Raw genomic sequence first — 7,608 nt, 5'->3', positions numbered from 1 at the left:
ATTTTAGAAACTATTTTCAAAGGCTGAAGGAGAAGAAGGGTATCTAGATTCTTCTCTAAGTACTCAGGCAAGACATAATACTCAAATATCTTAATTCTATTACAGTGTATCCAGAAAACATCATCCAAAAAAAATTGTATCATTTATCTTAAGTAAACCAAGGATTAAAAAAATACATATTTAGGGCTTCCCTGGTGGCGCAGTGGTTGAGAGTCCACCTGCCGATGTAGGGGACACGGATTCGTGCCCCGGTCCGGGAAGATCCCACATGCCGCGGAGTAGCTGGGCCCGTGAGCCATGGCCGCTGAGCCTGCGTGTCTGGAGCCTGTGCTCTGCAATGGGAGAGGCCACAACAGTGAGAGACCTGCGTACCACACACACACACACACACACACACACAAATATATATATATATATATATATATATATATATATATATATAAATTTTTGTAACCTAGATAGAACTTTGAGATTTAATTTTGGTTTATATTTCAAGAATTTCCTTTCATACTGGAGCTTGCATATCCTTTTTGTGTATGGTATTTTTAGTTTACATTGATATAGCTTATGTAGTTCAATATGTAGTTTTTATCAATATAAACTTTAGATATACATCTATCTTTTATATTTGTATCTTGCATTTTGAAGACATATTAAAAAGTAGAAACAATCTCCATTATATTACCTTTTACCCATATCAAATGCTCTGTAAATATTTATTAATTTATTCAACTAAATTAATACTTTTAATTGGTTAATTCTACTGTTTTCTCTTCAGTTTTAAAGAGTATGGGTTCAGTTACATATCAAAGAGTTCATTTTCCCTGGTAGGGAACATATCACATTACCAGGTATTTTGTGGAATTTATACCACATAGTAAAATTTAATTTCCTTTAGTCTAGGACAATTTCAAGGTATAATGGAAATAATGAACTGGAAACTCAACAGGCCTGGGTTTAACTCACCCATTTTCATTTTACCAGCTAAAAGACCTTGAATAAGTTATATAATTTCTCAGAGACTGTTTCTCCACTTTTTAAATGGAGATAATAATATTTACAGGGTCATTTTGACATTATACATAGTGGTGAGCACATAGTTCTTGTTCAATAAATATATTTTCTTCCTATTTCCACACATCCTGGGGATCAGCCAATTATCTGTTTATTTAGCCTTTTCAAATGATCTTAATTTATTCTTTCTTTTTTTTGAAGGAATTTTTTTTTTTTTTTTTTTACTTTTATGTATAGAAAACTCAATAGTGTATACTTAGCTCAGTTTGATGGCCAGTTCTTTGACCTTTGCCTTTTCCAGCTTGGCAATGCAAGCCACCAACTTTGAACCCAGGATGTTGCCTCCTCAGTGATGGTGGATTTCATTGTATCTGTCATTGTAATTGGTCCTAATAGCTTCTGCCAGCTTAGCCTGAGGTCCTTTGTCTGCTGAGTTAACTTGTGTGAAGGTGACAGTGGTACAATTCTTCCTGTGGAATGGATCTCCAGCCTGGCCTTCCCTTTGCTAATGTGGTAGGGAACCCCCATCTTATGCCACAGGACAGGCAGGAAGACAACCAGCTCGATGGGATCCACATCATTTGCAATCACCACCAGCTAAAGCTTCTTCTCCACCAACGTAGTGACTGTATTAACCCCTGCTGGAAGAATAGGTGGCCCCTTTGTGGGGACATCCCCTTTGCCGGCAGTTTTCTCCTTAGCCTGAGCCAGCAACCTCTGCTTCTTCTTTTGTTTCATATCTAGTCTGCACTTGTGGGCCAGCTTAGGCAGTTGAGTAACTCTTTGGTGGTCCAAGGCCTGGGTGAACTGGTTAATCAAGGGAGGCACTTTCAGCCACTTACAGAGGATAGCTCTTTGCCGCTGCAGCCAGATGTGGTCAGGCCATTTGACAAAGCGGGTGAGGCCCCTTTGGGGCTGATGTCCTGTCCTGATATGTAAAGGGCAACACTATGAGTGATGCTCGAGTTCCTTGTCAAGTTCGTGTTTAGGACCACTCAGAAGGGTATAGGTGTATCAGTGATCTGGGTGGTTTAAGATGCCATCACAATTCTGAATTATTCTTAAATTTCTTACATTGAAAAAATTCTGGTGGATCTTTGAAAACTAGGTCAACACACACTTGCCAACTTAGAGCTGCTCCTCAAAGTACAAGCAGACCTCATTTTATTGGGCTTTGCTTAATTGCACTTTGCAGATTGCTTGTTTTTTACAAATTGAAGATTTGTGGCAACCCTGCATGGAGAAAGTCTATCAGTGGCATTTATCCAATAGCATTTGCTCATTTTGTATCTCTGTGTCACATTTTGGTAATTCTTGCCATATTTCAACCTTTTTCATTATTATTATATCCTATGATTTTCTAGGAAGAAAAGAAAAAAATTCCTACAAAGAATCAGGAACTCAAGTGACTTTAGACTCCTCAATAGCAACAAAAGGAACAACCAAACAATGAAATCATGACTCTACAATGCCGAAGAAAAGTTAATTCCAGCTGTGTATTCTATATTCCAACTACCTATCATCTGCCAGGGTAGCATAAAGCATATTTTCTTAACCAAGTTCCCAGAACATTTACTTCCATTACATTCTTGCTAAAGGGGCTGCTGGAAGATGATTTCCACCTTAAAAAAGAGCAGACCAAGAAAAAAAGGTGATGAGGGATTCATAACAGAAAAGATACAACCCAGGAGGGAAGTGATGAAAGTCTTCAAGATAATGGTGGAGGGAGATCTCAGGGAGACAAGTGTGCCCCAGACATAGACATTCCTGGAGCAGTGTGACACAGGGAACAGACATGTGGAGGGCTGTCCACTCCATGCCTTCTGTAGAGATGCCATCTTTAATCTGCTCAAATTACTGGAGGATGTGCTCCACACCAAGAGAGTAAATCAAGAAAGAGCAAGGCATAACATCCAGAAAACAGCATCAAACTCCAGATTAGTAAATTCCAAGGACAATAGTTCAGATAAGACGTAACCTGATGATAGCGTTCAGAAGACCTGGAGCAAAACCAGCCCAGAGAGAACAAAGAAGTCTCCAGGGGAAGAAAAGTCTGGGTAGATCAACTGATCTCATTGACCTTACGGAAAACTGTCCTATGGAGCTATTAGGAGGTCAGAAGAATTAGCAAGAAGTGCAAAGATAACCTGATAAATGAAAAAAACAAAGCAACTACTTCAATCTCAAGAAAGACAGAAAGTAAAGCAGGAAAACATCATGATCCACTGGATGTCCGACCATGAATAATATTTGCAAAGGCATCAAAGAAACACTGGATATTCATTTAACTAAAAATTATAATATAAATCTATTAGGAAGGGGGTAAAGAGAAGTGGGGGTGGGATGGCAGTGTAAAAGAGCTAACATAAAAGGAAATCAATATGAGATTATATGCACATATGATCTAGATGGATATCTGTATGTTCCAATAGGGACTTGAGGAAGAGAGGAGAGAGACAGAGAGGAGACCTGGGAGCTAGCGGGCATGATGTCCTCCCCTCGAACATAAACTTCACAGAGCATCAACATCAGACAAGGCCATTCTGTGCCTGTGATGGATCAAAACAAAAGAAAACCACTCCATAATCACATCTGAACACAGACAGAACATGAGGATTGTTCAAGCCACAGAATGACCAAACTCCCCTTTCCTGTTTAATATGAGTGATCACTGCCTCTTTACTATTTAGCTCTAGCCTCACTCTAGTCTCCCCTCTTCAATATACAATTTATGATGATAGCCATAGAATTGCCCCTGCTTGCAGATAGCATCCAATCCCGAGCAAAGACCCACTTCCTTAAACCTTCCCTCAAATCACCTAAAACAAGCTCAAATCCTGTGAGTTTAATTAACACCTACTTAGTCGGACTTCCCACAGATGGTGTGGGGTCTCCCTCATGACAATGAATAATAAACCAACTCTTTCAACCACAGGTGTGTTCCTGGTGGTCTTTGGGGGGCGAGCCTTTCCTTATAGGAAGTATGGGGAGGGAAAACACTGGGTTTTGTTAAAATTCTTTTAGTACTTTTGGACATGTGAAAGTATATAGGCTTGCTACTTTGATAAAATACAAATTAATTTTTAAAAAGCTTATCACACGTTACTTACCAAGGTGGGAATGCATATGCTGGCTGATGGGGGGATTGTAATTGTTTTAAGAGGTGTCATCTTAAGAAGAAGGTCCAATAATTTCCAGTGATGCTGAAAATAACTGGAATGATAACAATCCTCCCTGGTCCATGAAGGGCAACGATTTTAGACTCTGGGTCTGGTCAGCAGCAACAGGAAGGGGTTAACCTGTAGAAGAATTGAAACTGAATCCCTTTCACTTGCTCTGCTTTGCAAAGACCAGATATTAAGGGAAGAGAAAAATGAGTATGGTTATCCCACAAAATTTGGATCACTGCTTAAAATAAGCTTGCAAGTGTTTATTCATTAGTGATCCATGAAAATAAAGTACACACTTTAAAAGCCTAATTTAACATGTCAAGCATTGGATGCACGAAGAAATGGATACAGTTTGAAAGTATCTGGTATGTGGCAGTTTGGGTTGATCTCTAATTCACACTTTGTTTCTGAAAGTCCATCTACTTCTGTGGCTAATGTTAGTGGTTTCTTTTAATTACAGATTCTGATTCCTGGAGGTAATTAGAATGGCCCAATATTTTTTAGCTGACATTAAAGCCTCTCTTAAATAACAAAGGGAAAATGGAGCCACCCAGCAACATAATCATGACCCAGATAATCCCTAAAAGGCTTCGTAGTATCAAGGCGCATGAGTCAAACAGAGTCACAGTTTTTAAATCTGCCAGGATGTCATAAACAGACTTTAAGGGGAAAATCCCAAACATTAATTTCAATCATCCAGTTTCAATAACTTTCAACACGTTGTCAATCCTGTTTTATTTATTCCCCCCACCCACTTCTCCTATAGCCCCAGAATAGTTAGAAGCAAACACAAGACACCATATCATTTCATCTATAAACATTTAAGAAAATACCTATAGAAAGATAAAAGCACTTCCTTTTTTTAAGCATAAACACCGTATTGTTGTTGCACAAGATCACCTCCAATAAACTTGTAATATCCTCAAATACCCAGTCAGTGTTCAAATTTCTCCCAAATATCTCATGAATATTGTCACATAAATGTTTGTACAGTTCATACTTTTGAATTGGGATAAAAAGATTCCACACATGGCATTTGGTATATCTCATAAGTCTCTTTCAATTCTGTCAGTCTCTCTCTCTTTCGTTTTCCTGGGTGCAATTTATTATTTGAAGAAACCAGGTTTTTTGTCTTGTAGAATTTCCGTACTCTGGATGTTATTTTTTGAACCAATGTAGTGTTTTTTTTTTAAGTGTTCTCTCCCCACACACACCCTTCCAAGACTTTAAGACTTTTTAAAGGTTAAGATTAATCAGTGGATTCGGGTGTTGTCAGCTTGATTCATCCATTATAAAGGTTTCCATCTAATGAATGCTAGAGAGGGTGTGGAGAAAAGGGAACCTCTTGCATTGTTGGTGGGAATGTAGATTGATACAGCCACTATGGAGAACAGTATGGAGGTTCCTTAAAAACTAAAAATAGAGTTACCATATGGCCCAGCAATCCCACTACTGGACATATATCCAGAGAAAACTCTAATTTGAAAAGATACATGCACCCCAATATTCATAGCAGCACTATTTACAATAGCCAGGACATGGAAGCAACCTAAATGTCCATTGACAGATGAATGGATAAAGATGAGGTGTGTACACACACACACACTCACACACAATGGAATACTACTCAGCCATAAAAAAGAATAAAATAATGCCATTTGCCATGCTATTCTTGGCTTATCTTGTCCATTTTATGTCCCAGACCTGGAATCAGCCACTCTCCATGGTGTTTCTGTTTCTTGTGGAGACAAATGACATTTAGAAATCACAATCTGGATTCAACAGGTGTTCCTTGCTACAGATTGACCATTGTTTCCATGCTTTTTTAGTGGACAAAGATAAGCAAAAAAATCATAAAAATGTATCCTGAATTCATACTATTATTTCCAGTTCAGATTTAGGATTAACTAGTTTTTACTTCATTTTCATCTTATGCCTTTTTTCCCTTATACTGAAAATCTTGGTTCCTAATAGCAGTAACATAATTACTTATTTGCTATATCGTGTGTGTGTGTGTGTGTGTGTGTGTGTGTGTGCGTGTGTGTGTTTCAGATTCTCTTTTAGAGTCATTTATATTTACATCTTTTAGAGTCATTTGTATTTACATGTTTAGAGTCATTTTAGAGTCATTTACATGTTTAAATATATTTAATGATATATGACAAACCAGCTAACTCAAAGATATATGTGTATGTATATATATATATGTATGTATGTATGTGTGTGTATATATATATATATATGTATATGTATATGTGTGTGTGTATTTTTAATTGATTCACACTTTCCTAATATTTTCTTTTATATATCTATTTTGTTATATAGACTTATTTGTGTGACTCAACTAAGTGGCCAATTTATGTCTCCAGAATTATGGAAATTTTACTAAGCAGAACAGAAACAAGAAACTGGCTTTCCCTTTGCCACTCTTTTCTCTCATAGTATCTGGGAAGAAAGTACCATAAAAGATAACACGAGGTATACCTTGTCAAATTCAAGGTAGCTAACTGATTCCTTAAACAACAAGAACAAATATCACCAAAAGCCCTCAGTCACATTTTTATTATTATTATTTTACAATTTTGCCATTTTATTTTTTACTTCTTGACACTGGTCAATGTTACTACATAATTTCAATTCATTGCTTCAGTTTCCAGATCTGGAAAACTCACACGAGATTTAGTTGGAGAATCAATGACATTCAACTTTAGTATCAAGCTGACTGCTAACAAAATTGTCGTTTCCTATAGAGGAGGAACCATTCCACTCATTCATGTAATAGAATGAGAATTAGCTTCTGTTTATGTCTTTAATTAGCCATGTTCTCTTCTTCCAGACTGACAATGAACAAAGGAAAAAACAGAAATCTGATCAGGCAGATGAGAACAAAAGAGTGCTTTTTAAAACATATTAACTAAGCAATGGAGTTCCTGTGGTTAAAGTCATAAATGGTCCCCAGAGACGCCATTGATAATCGCTGTTTTGACTGAATGGAGTCCTTCAGTCAATGCATTCTGTTTTAGTTGTCTTTTTTTTTTTTAATTACCTGATTCACTGTTTTTGTTGTGGTCCCATGAGGCTTTGCCTTTTCCTGTGGAATTTTCCTGAGGAGAGTCTCATGAGATGACATTTCTTCTAATTAGATTTCTTGGCTGTTAGAGATTATTATGCTAGAAAACCCCCATTCTTTCCTCCCTCTTCCCTTCTCCATTACTACTATCCTGTTCTTGTGTTTTTATTTATGCAAGATGCAAGCCAGATATTATATTAATAAGAGAGCTGATTTTCCTCAAGGAGCTATTCATTAGCATAGAATAGAATTGCAACCCTTTTGCAATTTCTGGGAATCCTTTAAATTCTTTCCATGCTTTTTTTTTCATTTTAAGTAGTAAATTTTGGAAGATACACTTGAACTACTTCTGTT

At 37.2% G+C, this 7,608-nt stretch overlaps 1 pseudogene; it reads right to left on the bottom strand.

Annotated features, from left to right (window-relative positions):
• Positions 1-1,268: 1,268 nt before the first annotated feature.
• Positions 1,269-7,608, bottom strand: part of LOC132428761 (large ribosomal subunit protein eL8-like) — a 29,713-nt pseudogene continuing 23,373 nt past the window's right edge.

The sequence above is a fragment of the Delphinus delphis genome, chromosome 7 (genome assembly GCF_949987515.2).
Source record: "Delphinus delphis chromosome 7, mDelDel1.2, whole genome shotgun sequence".
Taxonomy (NCBI): Eukaryota; Metazoa; Chordata; class Mammalia; order Artiodactyla; family Delphinidae; genus Delphinus; species Delphinus delphis.
This window is presented reverse-complemented; position numbering and strand designations above follow the sequence as displayed.